General features: G+C 41.4%; 11 non-coding genes across 11 annotated transcripts; all 11 read left to right on the plus strand.

The window, feature by feature from the left end:
* Positions 1–1,226: 1,226 nt before the first annotated feature.
* Positions 1,227–1,298, plus strand: trnap-cgg (transfer RNA proline (anticodon CGG)). Its single transcript has one exon. It is a non-coding gene; the product is annotated as a tRNA-Pro (tRNA).
* A 979-nt stretch (positions 1,299–2,277) lies between these two features.
* On the plus strand, positions 2,278–2,349 carry trnap-agg (transfer RNA proline (anticodon AGG)). Its single transcript has one exon. It is a non-coding gene; the product is annotated as a tRNA-Pro (tRNA).
* A 400-nt stretch (positions 2,350–2,749) lies between these two features.
* On the plus strand, positions 2,750–2,821 carry trnap-cgg (transfer RNA proline (anticodon CGG)). Its single transcript has one exon. It is a non-coding gene; the product is annotated as a tRNA-Pro (tRNA).
* Positions 2,822–3,802: 981 nt separating this feature from the next.
* trnap-agg (transfer RNA proline (anticodon AGG)) lies at positions 3,803–3,874 on the plus strand. The gene has a single exon. It is a non-coding gene; the product is annotated as a tRNA-Pro (tRNA).
* Positions 3,875–4,275: 401 nt separating this feature from the next.
* trnap-cgg (transfer RNA proline (anticodon CGG)) lies at positions 4,276–4,347 on the plus strand. Its single transcript has one exon. It is a non-coding gene; the product is annotated as a tRNA-Pro (tRNA).
* A 957-nt stretch (positions 4,348–5,304) lies between these two features.
* On the plus strand, positions 5,305–5,376 carry trnap-agg (transfer RNA proline (anticodon AGG)). The gene has a single exon. It is a non-coding gene; the product is annotated as a tRNA-Pro (tRNA).
* Positions 5,377–5,776: 400 nt separating this feature from the next.
* trnap-cgg (transfer RNA proline (anticodon CGG)) lies at positions 5,777–5,848 on the plus strand. The gene has a single exon. It is a non-coding gene; the product is annotated as a tRNA-Pro (tRNA).
* A 957-nt stretch (positions 5,849–6,805) lies between these two features.
* On the plus strand, positions 6,806–6,877 carry trnap-cgg (transfer RNA proline (anticodon CGG)). Its single transcript has one exon. It is a non-coding gene; the product is annotated as a tRNA-Pro (tRNA).
* Positions 6,878–13,172: 6,295 nt separating this feature from the next.
* Positions 13,173–13,244, plus strand: trnap-cgg (transfer RNA proline (anticodon CGG)). Its single transcript has one exon. It is a non-coding gene; the product is annotated as a tRNA-Pro (tRNA).
* A 957-nt stretch (positions 13,245–14,201) lies between these two features.
* trnap-agg (transfer RNA proline (anticodon AGG)) lies at positions 14,202–14,273 on the plus strand. The gene has a single exon. It is a non-coding gene; the product is annotated as a tRNA-Pro (tRNA).
* Positions 14,274–14,673: 400 nt separating this feature from the next.
* trnap-cgg (transfer RNA proline (anticodon CGG)) lies at positions 14,674–14,745 on the plus strand. The gene has a single exon. It is a non-coding gene; the product is annotated as a tRNA-Pro (tRNA).
* Positions 14,746–15,574: the final 829 nt, after the last annotated feature.

The raw sequence follows: 15,574 nt of genomic DNA on the forward strand, positions 1-15,574 counted from the left end.
CTGTAAAATAGTCCCTTCTTCAAATTAGATGCGAGCACAATACTAATACGTAATATCATGATAAATACATTTGATTAATACTAATGTTTAGTATATTTTATAATGTTCTACTTGTTGACAATATCACAAATATTTCTATATTAGTCATGTGAAACATGAATGTTCACATCCTATCATTATACATACAAATCTATACAAATACAAATATAGTATATTTAAAACATACAATATTGCTAGACAAATGAATACCTTATAAAATCTTGTTACTTTTTTTATCCACCTAGCTGCCAACTTATTAAATATTTACTTTAAATGTATGCACTTATTGTTCAGCTCAGCTGTAAGCTTTAAGGTCCTGGACCTAACGTTATTTTTCTTTTATTGATGGTCAATTGGCAGCTAGTTATTGTATACATTATCATGACAGTGTTTGTTGCTGCATAAAAGCTTTTGAATCGAAATAAAGACACAGTTGTGTTGAAATAAAGTTGAATTTGTGTTTTATATATTTTGTTTAAGTTTGTTTCCTATACCAGCTGTAAAAAATTGTCTAGTAAATCTGTTATTGATTTTAGTCTTATTTTAGTCGACTAAAATACCAAGCAATTTTAGTCGACTAAAATACCAAGCAATTTTAGTCGACTAAAATAAGACTAAAATTAAAACAATTCAGATGACTAAAACTTGACTAAAACTAAAAAGAATTATAGTCAAAAGACTAAGACTAAAACTAAATTAAAATTTCGTGTCAAAATTAACACTGGTCTAGGGGTATGATTCTCGCTTAGGATGCGAGAGGTCCCGGGTTCAAATCCCGGAGGAGCCCTCTTCTGTCTTTGCAGCCTCTTTTCTAGAGCAGTTTCAGTCCATTCTGCCATTCTTGGGCCAAACATTCGCCACTGTCAAGTAAGACTAAAGCTGCGACTGCATGTTTTCATGCCCACTTCTCGCTGCTCTTCTTAGTTCCTCATCTGCAGTTTAAGCTTTGCCTTGTCATTTTTCTAAACATTGTTTTAGGAATGCAGCCCAAGCATTCTTGGATCGCTTAACGGCGCTGTGAGCCTTCATCTTGCGTTTGCTAGTTGCAGCAGCATCTGAGGGCTTGTCGGTTATGGGGTGTGTTTTTTTTTGTTTTATTGCTGGTATGGGAGCGAGAGGGCCCAAGCTCAAATCCCAGAGACCCCGCTTTGCAGCTCCTTTTTTTGAGTAGTATCTGGGAACATGGTGGCTCGTTGGTCTTGGGGTATGATTCTCGCTTCGGGTGCGAGAGGTCCCGGGTTCAAATCCCGGACGAGCCCACATTGAGCATCTTACTGAAAAGTAGCAGACGGTTCTGCCTTCTTTCGGCCAATAATACACGTGCATGTTTTCATACCCACTTCTCCCTGTTCTCAGTTCCTCATCTGCAATTTAAACTTTGTACAACAGAAGTGAATGTGTCTGAGATGGCTCAGATTGGCTGCCATGCAGGGTAGCCGTTTGCGGTTGACTGGAGGCTCGTGTCATTTGCTTTGATGTTTTTCTCAATATTGGTTTGCAAGGTTCAGAGAGCGTTACACTGAAGATTTAAAGGTCCCTGGTTCGATCCCGGGTTTACTCAGAGTGGCGCCGTGAATGCTTTTCAGACACCATTCTGATGCTTGCTGGTTAGTTGCTTTTCGCAGAGCCTCCTTGAGTGTTTTCTACACTTCAGACAGACGAACTGACACTGTTGGTTCCATGGTGTAACGGTTAGCACTCTGGACTCTGAATCCAGCAATCCGAGTTCAAATCTCGGTGGAACCTTCAAGAATCTGTCTGGCAGTGTTTGGCATGGAGGAGCTTAGGATTTTGTCACAAATTTGTCTCTGGCAGTGTGTCTTTAAATGTATTGCTACACTGGCCTCCTTTAACCATGGCCTCCAAACCATCTAGAACTCAAATAAAACTAAGCAGGAACTAAATTGACAAGACAGATGTCATCTGATCCTCTGTGGAGCAGGATTACAGACCTCAGACAGCTTCTCATCAGCAAGATTTGTGTGGCAGTGCCACGGTGTAGATTTCTGCTGTTAAATTCAGCTTATGTGTTTTGTCGTTGATGTTTTAATCAACATTTATCTACGAGGGCAGGCCAAGCTAGAGCAGGTACGTAAAAATGGAGTTTCTCAGAAATCTGGTCAGTGCATGAGCTCTAATTCTGCCCTTGTCAGCTACAGAGGCAGGATGTTAGAGCGACCGTAGCGTCGAGCAGAGTGTAATACGTAGCAAATTGGCCTTTACCGAACAGCAACCTGTGGCTCGTTGGTCTAGGGGTATGATTCTCGCTTAGGGTGCGAGAGGTCCCGGGTTCAAATCCCGGAGGAGCCCTCTTCTGTCTTTGCAGCCTCTTTTCTAGAGCAGTTTCAGTCCATTCTGCCATTCTTGGGCCAAACATTCGCCACTGTCAAGTAAGACTAAAGCTGCGACTGCATGTTTTCATGCCCACTTCTCGCTGCTCTTCTTAGTTCCTCATCTGCAGTTTAAGCTTTGCCTTGTCATTTTTCTAAACATTGGTTTAGGAATGCAGCCCAAGCATTCTTGGATCGCTTAACGGCGCTGTGAGCCTTCATCTTGCGTTTGCTAGTTGCAGCAGCATCTGAGGGCTTGTCGGTTATGGGGTGTGTTTTTTTTTGTTTTATTGCTGGTATGGGAGCGAGAGGGCCCAAGCTCAAATCCCAGAGACCCCGCTTTGCAGCTCCTTTTTTTGAGTAGTATCTGGGAACATGGTGGCTTGTTGGTCTTGGGGTATGATTCTCGCTTCGGGTGCGAGAGGTCCCGGGTTCAAATCCCGGACGAGCCCACATTGAGCATCTTACTGAAAAGTAGCAGACGGTTCTGCCTTCTTTCGGCCAATAATACACGTGCATGTTTTTTTATACCCACTTCTCCCTGTTCTCAGTTCCTCATCTGCAATTTAAACTTTGTACAACAGAAGTGAATGTGTCTGAGATGGCTCAGATTGGCTGCCATGCAGGGTAGCCGTTTGCGGTTGACTGGAGGCTCGTGTCATTTGCTTTGATGTTTTTCTCAATATTGGTTTGCAAGGTTCAGAGAGCGTTACACTGAAGATTTAAAGGTCCCTGGTTCGATCCCGGGTTTACTCAGAGTGGCGCCGTGAATGCTTTTCAGACACCATTCTGATGCTTGCTGGTTAGTTGCTTTTCGCAGAGCCTCCTTGAGTGTTTTCTACACTTCAGACAGACGAACTGACACTGTTGGTTCCATGGTGTAACGGTTAGCACTCTGGACTCTGAATCCAGCAATCCGAGTTCAAATCTCGGTGGAACCTTCAAGAATCTGTCTGGCAGTGTTTGGCATGGAGGAGCTTAGGCTTTTGTCACAAATTTGTCTCTGGCAGTGTGTCTTTAAATGTATTGCTACACTGGCCTCCTTTAACCATGGCCTCCAAACCATCTAGAACTCAAATAAAACTAAGCAGGAACTAAATTGACAAGACAGATGTCATCTGATCCTCTGTGGAGCAGGATTACAGACCTCAGACAGCTTCTCATCAGCAAGATTTGTGTGGCAGTGCCACGGTGTAGATTTCTGCTGTTAAATTCAGCTCATGTGTTTTGTCGTTGATGTTTTAATCAACATTTATCTACGAGGGCAGGCCAAGCTAGAGCAGGTACGTAAAAATGGAGTTTCTCAGAAATCTGGTCAGTGCATGAGCTCTAATTCTGCCCTTGTCAGCTACAGAGGCAGGATGTTAGAGCGACCGTAGCGTCGAGCAGAGTGGAATACGTAGCAAATTGGCCTTTACCGAACAGCAACCTGTGGCTCGTTGGTCTAGGGGTATGATTCTCGCTTAGGGTGCGAGAGGTCCCGGGTTCAAATCCCGGAGGAGCCCTCTTCTGTCTTTGCAGCCTCTTTTCTAGAGCAGTTTCAGTCCATTCTGCCATTCTTGGGCCAAACATTCGCCACTGTCAAGTAAGACTAAAGCTGCGACTGCATGTTTTCATGCCCACTTCTCGCTGCTCTTCTTAGTTCCTCATCTGCAGTTTAAGCTTTGCCTTGTCATTTTTCTAAACATTGGTTTAGGAATGCAGCCCAAGCATTCTTGGATCGCTTAACGGCGCTGTGAGCCTTCATCTTGCGTTTGCTAGTTGCAGCAGCATCTGAGGGCTTGTCGGTTATGGGGTGTGTTTTTTTTTGTTTTATTGCTGGTATGGGAGCGAGAGGGCCCAAGCTCAAATCCCAGAGACCCCGCTTTGCAGCTCCTTTTTTTTGAGCAGTATCTGGGAACATGGTGGCTCGTTGGTCTAGGGGTATGATTCTCGCTTCGGGTGCGAGAGGTCCCGGGTTCAAATCCCGGACGAGCCCACATTGAGCATCTTACTGAAAAGTAGCAGACGGTTCTGCCTTCTTTCGGCCAATAATACACGTGCATGTTTTCATACCCACTTCTCCCTGTTCTCAGTTCCTCATCTGCAATTTAAACTTTGTACAACAGAAGTGAATGTGTCTGAGATGGCTCAGATTGGCTGCCATGCAGGGTAGCCGTTTGCGGTTGACTGGAGGCTCGTGTCCTTTGCTTTGATGTTTTTCTCAATATTGGTTTGCAAGGTTCGGAGAGCGTTACACTGAAGATTTAAAGGTCCCTGGTTGGAGCCGTGAATGCTTTTCAGACACCATTCTGATGCTTGCTGGTTAGTTGCTTTTCGCAGAGCCTCCTTGAGTGTTTTCTACACTTCAGACAGACGAACTGACACTGTTGGTTCCATGGTGTAACGGTTAGCACTCTGAACTCTGAATCCAGCAATCTGAGTTCAAATCTTGGTGGAACCTTCAAGAGTCTGTCTGGCAGTGTTTGGCATGGAGGACTTTGGGCTTTTGTCACAAATTTGTCTCTGGCAGTGTGTCTTTAAATGTATTGCTACACTGGCCTCCTTTAACCATGGCCTCCAAACCATCTAGAACTCAAATAAAACTAAGCAGGAACTAAATTGACAAGACAGATGTCATCTGATTCTCTGTGGAGCAGGATTACAGACCTCAGACAGCTTCTCATCAGCAAGATTTGTGTGGCAGTGCCACGGTGTAGATTTCTGCTGTTAAATTCAGCTTATGTGTTTTGTCGTTGATGTTTTAATCAACATTTATCTACGAGGGCAGGCCAAGCTAGAGCAGGTACGTAAAAATGGAGTTTCTCAGAAATCTGGTCAGTGCATGAGCTCTAATTCTGCCCTTGTCAGCTACAGAGGCAGGATGTTAGAGCGACCGTAGCGTCGAGCAGAGTGTAATACGTAGCAAATTGGCCTTTACCGAACAGCAACCTGTGGCTCGTTGGTCTAGGGGTATGATTCTCGCTTAGGGTGCGAGAGGTCCCGGGTTCAAATCCCGGAGGAGCCCTCTTCTGTCTTTGCAGCCTCTTTTCTAGAGCAGTTTCAGTCCATTCTGCCATTCTTGGGCCAAACATTCGCCACTGTCAAGTAAGACTAAAGCTGCGACTGCATGTTTTCATGCCCACTTCTCGCTGCTCTTCTTAGTTCCTCATCTGCAGTTTAAGCTTTGCCTTGTCATTTTTCTAAACATTGGTTTAGGAATGCAGCCCAAGCATTCTTGGATCGCTTAACGGCCCTGTGAGCCTTCATCTTGCGTTTGCTAGTTGCAGCAGCATCTGAGGGCTTGTCGGTTATGGGGTGTGTTTTTTTTTGTTTTATTGCTGGTATGGGAGCGAGAGGGCCCAAGCTCAAATCCCAGAGACCCCGCTTTGCAGCTCCTTTTTTTGAGTAGTATCTGGGAACATGGTGGCTCGTTGGTCTAGGGGTATGATTCTCGCTTCGGGTGCGAGAGGTCCCGGGTTCAAATCCCGGACGAGCCCACATTGAGCATCTTACTGAAAAGTAGCAGATGGTTCTGCCTTCTTTCGGCCAATAATACACGTGCATGTTTTCATACCCACTTCTCCCTGTTCTCAGTTCCTCATCTGCAATTTAAACTTTGTACAACAGAAGTGAATGTGTCTGAGATGGCTCAGATTGGCTGCCATGCAGGGTAGCCGTTTGCGGTTGACTGGAGGCTCGTGTCCTTTGCTTTGATGTTTTTCTCAATATTGGTTTGCAAGGTTCGGAGAGCGTTACACTGAAGATTTAAAGGTCCCTGGTTGGAGCCGTGAATGCTTTTCAGACACCATTCTGATGCTTGCTGGTTAGTTGCTTTTCGCAGAGCCTCCTTGAGTGTTTTCTACACTTCAGACAGACGAACTGACACTGTTGGTTCCATGGTGTAACGGTTAGCACTCTGGACTCTGAATCCAGCAATCCGAGTTCAAATCTCGGTGGAACCTTCAAGAATCTGTCTGGCAGTGTTTGGCATGGAGGAGCTTGGGCTTTTGTCACAAATTTGTCTCTGGCAGTGTGTCTTTAAATGTATTGCTACACTGGCCTCCTTTAACCATGGCCTCCAAACCATCTAGAACTCAAATAAAACTAAGCAGGAACTAAATTGACAAGACAGATGTCATCTGATTCTCTGTGGAGCAGGATTACAGACCTCAGACAGCTTCTCATCAGCAAGATTTGTGTGGCAGTGCCACGGTGTAGATTTCTGCTGTTAAATTCAGCTTATGTGTTTTGTCGTTGATGTTTTAATCAACATTTATCTACGAGGGCAGGCCAAGCTAGAGCAGGTACGTAAAAATGGAGTTTCTCAGAAATCTGGTCAGTGCATGAGCTCTAATTCTGCCCTTGTCAGCTACAGAGGCAGGATGTTAGAGCGACCGTAGCGTCGAGCAGAGTGGAATACGTAGCAAATTGGCCTTTACCGAACAGCAACCTGTGGCTCGTTGGTCTAGGGGTATGATTCTCGTTTCGGGTGCGAGAGGTCCCGGGTTCAAATCCCGGACGAGCCCACATTGAGCATCTTACTGAAAAGTAGCAGATGGTTCTGCCTTCTTTCTGCCAATAATACACGTGCATGTTTTCATACCCCCTTCTCCCTGTTCTCAGTTCCTCATCTGCAATTTAAGGCTTACGGCCATACCAACCTGAGGGCGCTAGAGAGCTACAGGAAGTGTTGGCTGCAGTAGGGAGAGGAAGGCTCTCCTCCATTTTGATTTTTCTGTTAGTGTTTGTTTTGTGAGTTGTTTTTTGGACTTATAGTTTATTTTTTGTGTGTTTTTCAGTTTTAAACCACCTAACAGCAGCATCTTGCTGGCTGGAGGGTGGTTAATTTTTTATTTTTTTGTGTTTTTGTACAATGGATGGATTATTGGCAAACGACACTGGACTGGCTGGAGAGAGACGCATGGCAAACGAAACCGGACTGGCTGGAGAGACACGCATGGCAAACGACACTGGACTGGCTGGAGAGAAACGCTTGGCAAACGACACCGGACTGGCTGGAGAGAGACGCATGGCAAACAACACTGGACTGGCTGGAGAGCGACGCATGGCAAACAACACTGGACTGGCTGGAGAGAGACGCATGGCAAACGACACTGGACTGGAGTATCGACAACGAGCAGGACACGGTAAAAATCAAGATGCAAGATATACAATTGGTGAAAGGAAATACTTAAAGGAGGCGACTGTGATTGTGAATGTGGAGAATGTAAGTGAAGTGAGAGCTGTGGATATTATTAAAGCGGTGACGGACAAATGTGGATATGGTAAAATCTTAGCACTGAGGCCAAGACAAGGAAAGGAATATGAACTGACAATGGAAAAAGAAGAAACTTGTGATGAACTGACTGAGGGATTGTTAATTAAAGGAGTGAACTGTGAGATAAAGAAACTGCAAAACAGAGATTATGTTGTCTCTTTCATGCATCTGCCCGTCTACCTTGCTGATGAAGAGATTTTAAATAAACTGGAGGTTTGGGGGGTTTCCCCAATTTCAAAAATAAAGCGGCGTGTTTATCCGGGCACCAGCATTGAGGATGGGACGAGATACGTAAAGGCGCGGTTCCCGAAGGAGGTGGCCTCCCTCCCTTACAGCACAAAAATAGAAACGGCAGAGGGACCACAATATTTTCGGGTGATGCACAGTCATCAGGTTAAGACTTGTCGGCTGTGCATGAGCCCAGACCATGTGGTGAAGGACTGCCCGGAGTTCACGTGCCATAAATGCGAGGAGAGAGGCCATTTCGCGAGAAATTGCAATGCTGTGACGTGCCCGGAGTGCAATTTGGTTTTAAATAAGTGTGAGTGTTGGATGCAGGGTGAGGAGGAGGAGCAGCAGCAGGTGGGCGGGCAGGTGCATGAAAGAGACAACGAGCAGCGAGACGTTGGAGAAGGGGTACGTGGTGAAGGACTGGAATTAAATAAGGATATAGAACAACAGAAAGAGTGTACCGAACCAATCATACAAACACAACAGGATGGGGGAATTTGGACACAGATGGATTTGACAGACAGCTTGCAAAATGCTTTGGATAATGTGGAACTGGTTGATGAAAGGAATAAAGTACTGAGTGATGCACAACAGGAGGGAATTTTATGTACACCGATGGATGTGACGGACAGTGTGCAAGAGGAGATGGACGGGATAGAAATTAATGATGCTACAAAAGAGTGTGAACAAGGAAAAGAAAATGAGGAGACGCAGGGGAAATCATCAAAAAGAAGAAGATCTGTAAAGGTAATACCTAATCTTGATACTGCAAGAAAAAGAATGCTTAAAGAAGATGGGATTGAGTGTGCAAATAAGTATGAGCTGCTAAAAGGTTTGGAGGAGATGGACTGAGTTTATGGGTTTTATGCATGTTTTTATATGTTTTATGCTTTTAAGAATTGTTACTTTTAATGCTAGAGGGCTTTCAAATGTAGGAAAATTTGAAAAGGTGAAAGAAATGTGTAAAAGAGAGGATGTGATTTTATTACAAGAAACTAACTGGAGGGAAGAGTACATGACTGAAATAAGAAAAAGGTGGAGTGGAGAGATTTTTTATAACAATGGTGATGGGAGGCTGGGAAGAGGTGTTGCGATTTTAATAAAAGAAAACTGTGGGGTATCATGTAAAACAATATATAATGACATAGATGGGAAATGTATTGCGGTTGAAATGGAGTATGAGGAGAAAAAAGTTATTGTAGTTAATATTCATGCACCGACTGTAGAAACTGAAAAGAAGGAATATTTTAATGTATTAAGAGATTTTTTAAAAAAGCATAAAGAAGTTATTATGATGGGTGATTTTAATACAGTTTTCAGTAAATTAGAAATTGGTGAGGGAATGGTTTTTAAAAATGATAAAGGAAGAAAAGAACTGAAATTATTAATGGAAGAAAATAATATGATTGATGTATGGAGAGAAAGAAATGAAGAAAAGAAAGAATATTCAAGGAGGCAATTAGTAGGGAATTTTATGTGTAAGACAAGGATTGATTTTATTTTGTGTACAAGGAACATTGAAGGTTTTATTGGTAACATGAAATATGTAGAATCAAGCTTAAGTGACCATAAACCACTTTTTATACAAGTAGACTGGAGTTCAGTGAAAAGAGGGCCAGGTGTATGGGTTTTAAATGTAGAGGTTTTGAAGAATGAGGAGTATGTGTTAAGTATTAAAGAAATTATTGAAAAAGAAAAGGAGAATGAAATGTACAGTGAAGATAAAAGGATATGGTGGGAAAATGTTAAATATTTAGTAAAAAAATTCACAATAAAGTATTGCAAATTAATACAGATGTGTAAGAGGAAGAAGGAGAGAGAAATAAGAGAAAAATTGGAAAATGAATTAAATGAGAATGGGAAAGATATACAAAAAATAAAAGAATTGGAGGGATTATTGAAAGACATGGAAGAGAAAAAATATGAAGGTGCAAGACTAAGGTGTAAAGCTAAATATACGGTGGAGGGTGAAAAATTTACAAAGTTTTTCTTTGATCTAGAAAAAATAAGAGGGAAAGCTGGAATGATTAAAGAAATAAGAGGGGAAAATGGTGTAGTGGTGGAAACAAATGAGGAAATATTAAAAGAAGTAAAAGCATATTATGAAAATCTGTTTAGTACTGAGGGGTTGAAAGAAGAAGAGAAATTGGAGTTACTAAATCAAATAAAAACAACAGTAGGAGATGTAGACAAAAAAGACTGTGATGAAGAGATAAGAGAAGAAGAGATAAAAAGAGCAATAAGTGAATTAAACAAAAATAAAAGTCCAGGTATAGATGGTTTGGGGAGTGAATTTTATATAGTTTTTAAAGATTTTTTAACCAGTATTTTAAAAGAAGTATATGAAGACATTTTTAAAAAAGAGGAAATGAATCAGAGAATGGGGATGGGATTAATAAAGTTGATATATAAAAGAAAAGGAGATAAAGTAGACCTAAAAAATTATAGACCAATTACAATGCTGAATACAGATTTGAAAATTTTAACAAAAGTTTTAGCCAATAGATTGAAAGAGGTAATGCCAACCATAATTAAAACAAATCAAGTGTATGGAGTAAAAGGGAAAGATATAGCAGATACAACTTTAAGTATAATAGATAGAATAAGATATATGAAAGAAAAAAACAAAAAAGGATATGTTATTAGTTTGGATTTTGAAAAGGCCTTTGATAGAGTGGAGCATGATTATTTATTTGGAATTTTAAGAAGGTACGGGTTTGGGGATAATTTTGTCAAGTGGATTACAATTTTATACAGGGGAGCAATAACAAGAATACAGTGTAACGGTTTTTTAACAGAATGTTTTAAAATTACTAGGTCAATAAGACAAGGATGTCCATTATCGGCGCTTTTATATTCTTTAGTTGCAGAACCATTGGGATTAGCTGTTAAAATAGATGAAGACATAAGAGGGATAGACATTGAAGGAAGTGGGGGAAATGAAAAAATATTTCAATATGCAGACGATACAACAATAATAGTTAAGGATATAGAGAGTGTTAATAAAGTAATGGAAGTGGTACAGATGTTTTGTAGGGGATCAGGAGGCAAGTTAAATGAAGAAAAAACAACATATGTGAGATTTGGAGGAGTAAATGTTTTAACTGATTATTTTCATTTTAAAGAAGCAAAAGAAATAAGGATTTTAGGTGTTCTTATGGGAAAAGATGAAAGGAATGTTAAAGAAAAAATGTGGGAAGAAATAGTAGGAGGAATTGAAAGAAGGTTAAATTTTTGGAAATTGAGGACTTTAAGTTTAAAAGGGAAGGTTTTAATTTTAAATGTGTTAATGGTGTCAAAGTTGTGGTATGTTTTATATGTGACTGCTATGCCAGTGTGGGTGGAGAAAAGGTTGAAAAAATGTTTTTTAGGTTTTTTATGGAATGGTAAACCGTCAAGAATTGCATACAGTACATTAATAGGAGAAGTAGGGAAAGGAGGGATGGGATTAATTGATGTTGAACAGAGAAAAAATAGCTTAAGAGTTAAAATAGTAAAAAAATATCTAGATGATGGTCACAAAGCAGCATGGAAAAAGACAATGGAATATTTTTTAAACAAATGTGGGGATTTTAACATGGGGGATGGGATTTTATGGATGAAAACTAAGAATTGGATGACAGAGTGCTTACCAGAGTTTTATAGGGAAATGTTTAGTGCCTGGGGAAAATTTTTAGACAAAGTTGAGTATGATCCACATGGGAGAGAAAACATTTTAAATCAACCTCTGTTTTTAAACAAAAACATTTTAAAACAAGACAAAGAATTGTTTTTAAAGAAATGGATGGATGTGGGGATAACAAGAGTGAGAGATGTTTTGTATGAATTTAAAGAAGGGTTTTTACCGTCACAATTTATTGTAGATGCAATGGAGGAGGCAAAGGAGGATTACAGTGAACAAGAAATAAAAAATAAATATGAAATCATAAAAAATGCAATACCTAAAGAGTGGATAAAAAGAATAGAAAGTATGGAAGGAGAGCCAAAAGAGAAATGCATTCATGTGAAGTTTGGGGAAAAAATGTATGATTTTAAGGAATGTACTGTGAAAATGATTTATTGTGCTTTTAGAGATGATGTTTTTAAAGAGCCGATTGTAAATGGATACTGGGTGCAGAAATTCAAAGATTTAAAAAAAGAGTGTATATGGAGAAACATGACGGGGAAATGTGTGGAAACTAAATTGGAATGTTTGGAGTATTTTATAAGGCATAAAGTGGTTTTTACTGATGTAATTTTAAATAAAATAGGAATGGAAGAAAATGCTCTGTGTAAAGTGTGCCAGGAAGAGGAAGAGGGGATTTTACATATGTTTTTACATTGTAGAGAGTTGGAGGACTTTTTAAGGAAATGTAAATGTTTAATTAAAGATGTGACTGAGGAGTGGGATGAAAATATAATGGAATGGAACAGAGTTGTCATGTTTGGTTTGGAAAAAAAGTGTAAAAACAAAAGTTTCATTAATCTGTGTGTAATGCTAATGAAAAGTGCAATATGGGACAGAAGAACTTTGGCTAAAAAGGAAAAAATTGTGTTGGATGTTTGGAGTGTGTTTAAAAGAAAAACAGAATTATATATTGAAAGACTGTATGTTTACTTTAAAGGTGTAAATATGTTAGACTCTTTTTATGATGTTTTTACCCCAAAAGTATGTTGTGTTTTAAAGAATTTAATGTGGAGTTTGCCAGAAAGTGGAAGAGTTTTTTAAATTATCTATGTAAAGGAAAGATGTGTAATGTAGAGATGTGTAAAGTCAATGTTATGTAATTTCTATTGATTGTGTTTAATCTATTGTATTTTATTGATTGAAATTTCTTAATAATAAAAAAAAAAAAAAAAAAAAAAAAAAAAAAAGGGGTATGATTCTCGCTTAGGGTGCGAGAGGTCCCGGGTTCAAATCCCGGAGGAGCCCTCTTCTGTCTTTGCAGCCTCTTTTCTAGAGCAGTTTCAGTCCATTCTGCCATTCTTGGGCCAAACATTCGCCACTGTCAAGTAAGACTAAAGCTGCGACTGCATGTTTTCATGCCCACTTCTCGCTGCTCTTCTTAGTTCCTCATCTGCAGTTTAAGCTTTGCCTTGTCATTTTTCTAAACATTGGTTTAGGAATGCAGCCCAAGCATTCTTGGATCGCTTAACGGCCCTGTGAGCCTTCATCTTGCGTTTGCTAGTTGCAGCAGCATCTGAGGGCTTGTCGGTTATGGGGTGTGTTTTTTTTTGTTTTATTGCTGGTATGGGAGCGAGAGGGCCCAAGCTCAAATCCCAGAGACCCCGCTTTGCAGCTCCTTTTTTTGAGTAGTATCTGGGAACATGGTGGCTCGTTGGTCTAGGGGTATGATTCTCGCTTCGGGTGCGAGAGGTCCTGGGTTCAAATCCCGGACGAGCCCACATTGAGCATCTTACTGAAAAGTAGCAGATGGTTCTGCCTTCTTTCGGCCAATAATACACGTGCATGTTTTCATACCCACTTCTCCCTGTTCTCAGTTCCTCATCTGCAATTTAAACTTTGTACAACAGAAGTGAATGTGTCTGAGATGGCTCAGATTGGCTGCCATGCAGGGTAGCCGTTTGCGGTTGACTGGAGGCTCGTGTCCTTTGCTTTGATGTTTTTCTCAATATTGGTTTGCAAGGTTCGGAGAGCGTTACACTGAAGATTTAAAGGTCCCTGGTTGGAGCCGTGAATGCTTTTCAGACACCATTCTGATGCTTGCTGGTTAGTTGCTTTTCGCAGAGCCTCCTTGAGTGTTTTCTACACTTCAGACAGACGAACTGACACTGTTGGTTCCATGGTGTAACGGTTAGCACTCTGGACTCTGAATCCAGCAATCTGAGTTCAAATCTCGGTGGAACCTTCAAGAGTCTGTCTGGCAGTGTTTGGCATGGAGGACTTTGGGCTTTTGTCACAAATTTGTCTCTGGCAGTGTGTCTTTAAATGTATTGCTACACTGGCCTCCTTTAACCATGGCCTCCAAACAATCTAGAACTCAAATAAAACTAAGCAGGAACTAAATTGACAAGACAGATGTCATCTGATCCTCTGTGGAGCAGGATTACAGACCTCAGACAGCTTCTCATCAGCAAGATTTGTGTGGCAGTGCCACGGTGTAGATTTCTGCTGTTAAATTCAGCTTATGTGTTTTGTCGTTGATGTTTTAATCAACATTTATCTACGAGGGCAGGCCAAGCTAGAGCAGGTACGTAAAAATGGAGTTTCTCAGAAATCTGGTCAGTGCATGAGCTCTAATTCTGCCCTTGTCAGCTACAGAGGCAGGATGTTAGAGCGACCGTAGCGTCGAGCAGAGTGGAATACGTAGCAAATTGGCCTTTACCGAACAGCAACCTGTGGCTCGTTGGTCTAGGGGTATGATTCTCGCTTAGGGTGCGAGAGGTCCCGGGTTCAAATCCCGGAGGAGCCCTCTTCTGTCTTTGCAGCCTCTTTTCTAGAGCAGTTTCAGTCCATTCTGCCATTCTTGGGCCAAACATTCGCCACTGTCAAGTAAGACTAAAGCTGCGACTGCATGTTTTCATGCCCACTTCTCGCTGCTCTTCTTAGTTCCTCATCTGCAGTTTAAGCTTTGCCTTGTCATTTTTCTAAACATTGGTTTAGGAATGCAGCCCAAGCATTCTTGGATCGCTTAACGGCGCTGTGAGCCTTCATCTTGCGTTTGCTAGTTGCAGCAGCATCTGAGGGCTTGTCGGTTATGGGGTGTGTTTTTTTTTGTTTTATTGCTGGTATGGGAGCGAGAGGGCCCAAGCTCAAATCCCAGAGACCCCGCTTTGCAGCTCCTTTTTTTGAGTAGTATCTGGGAACATGGTGGCTCGTTGGTCTAGGGGTATGATTCTCGCTTCGGGTGCGAGAGGTCCCGGGTTCAAATCCCGGACGAGCCCACATTGAGCATCTTACTGAAAAGTAGCAGATGGTTCTGCCTTCTTTCGGCCAATAATACACGTGCATGTTTTCATTCCCTGTTCTCAGTTCCTCATCTGCAATTTAAACTTTGTACAACAGAAGTGAATGTGTCTGAGATGGCTCAGATTGGCTGCCATGCAGGGTAGCCGTTTGCGGTTGACTGGAGGCTCGTGTCCTTTGCTTTGATGTTTTTCTCAATATTGGTTTGCAAGGTTCGGAGAGCGTTACACTGAAGATTTAAAGGTCCCTGGTTGGAGCCGTGAATGCTTTTCAGACACCATTCTGATGCTTGCTGGTTAGTTGCTTTTCGCAGAGCCTCCTTGAGTGTTTTCTACACTTCAGACAGACGAACTGACACTGTTGGTTCCATGGTGTAACGGTTAGCACTCTGGACTCTGAATCCAGCAATCTGAGTTCAAATCTCGGTGGAACCTTCAAGAGTCTGTCTGGCAGTGTTTGGCATGGAGGACTTTGGGCTTTTGTCACAAATTTGTCTCTGGCAGTGTGTCTTTAAATGTATTGCTACACTGGCCTCCTTTAACCATGGCCTCCAAACCATCTAGAACTCAAATAAAACTAAGCAGGAACTAAATTGACAAGACAGATGTCATCTGATCCTCTGTGGAGCAGGATTACAGACCTCAGACAGCTTCTCATCAGCAAGATTTGTGTGGCAGTGCCACGGTGTAGATTTCTGCTGTTAAATTCAGCTTATGTGTTTTGTCGTTGATGTTTTAATCAACATTTATCTACGAGGGCAGGCCAAGCTAGAGCAGGTACGTAAAAATGGAGTTTCTCAGAAATCTG

This window comes from Carassius auratus, unplaced genomic scaffold (genome assembly GCF_003368295.1).
Source record: "Carassius auratus strain Wakin unplaced genomic scaffold, ASM336829v1 scaf_tig00214260, whole genome shotgun sequence".
NCBI lineage: Eukaryota > Metazoa > Chordata > Actinopteri > Cypriniformes > Cyprinidae > Carassius > Carassius auratus.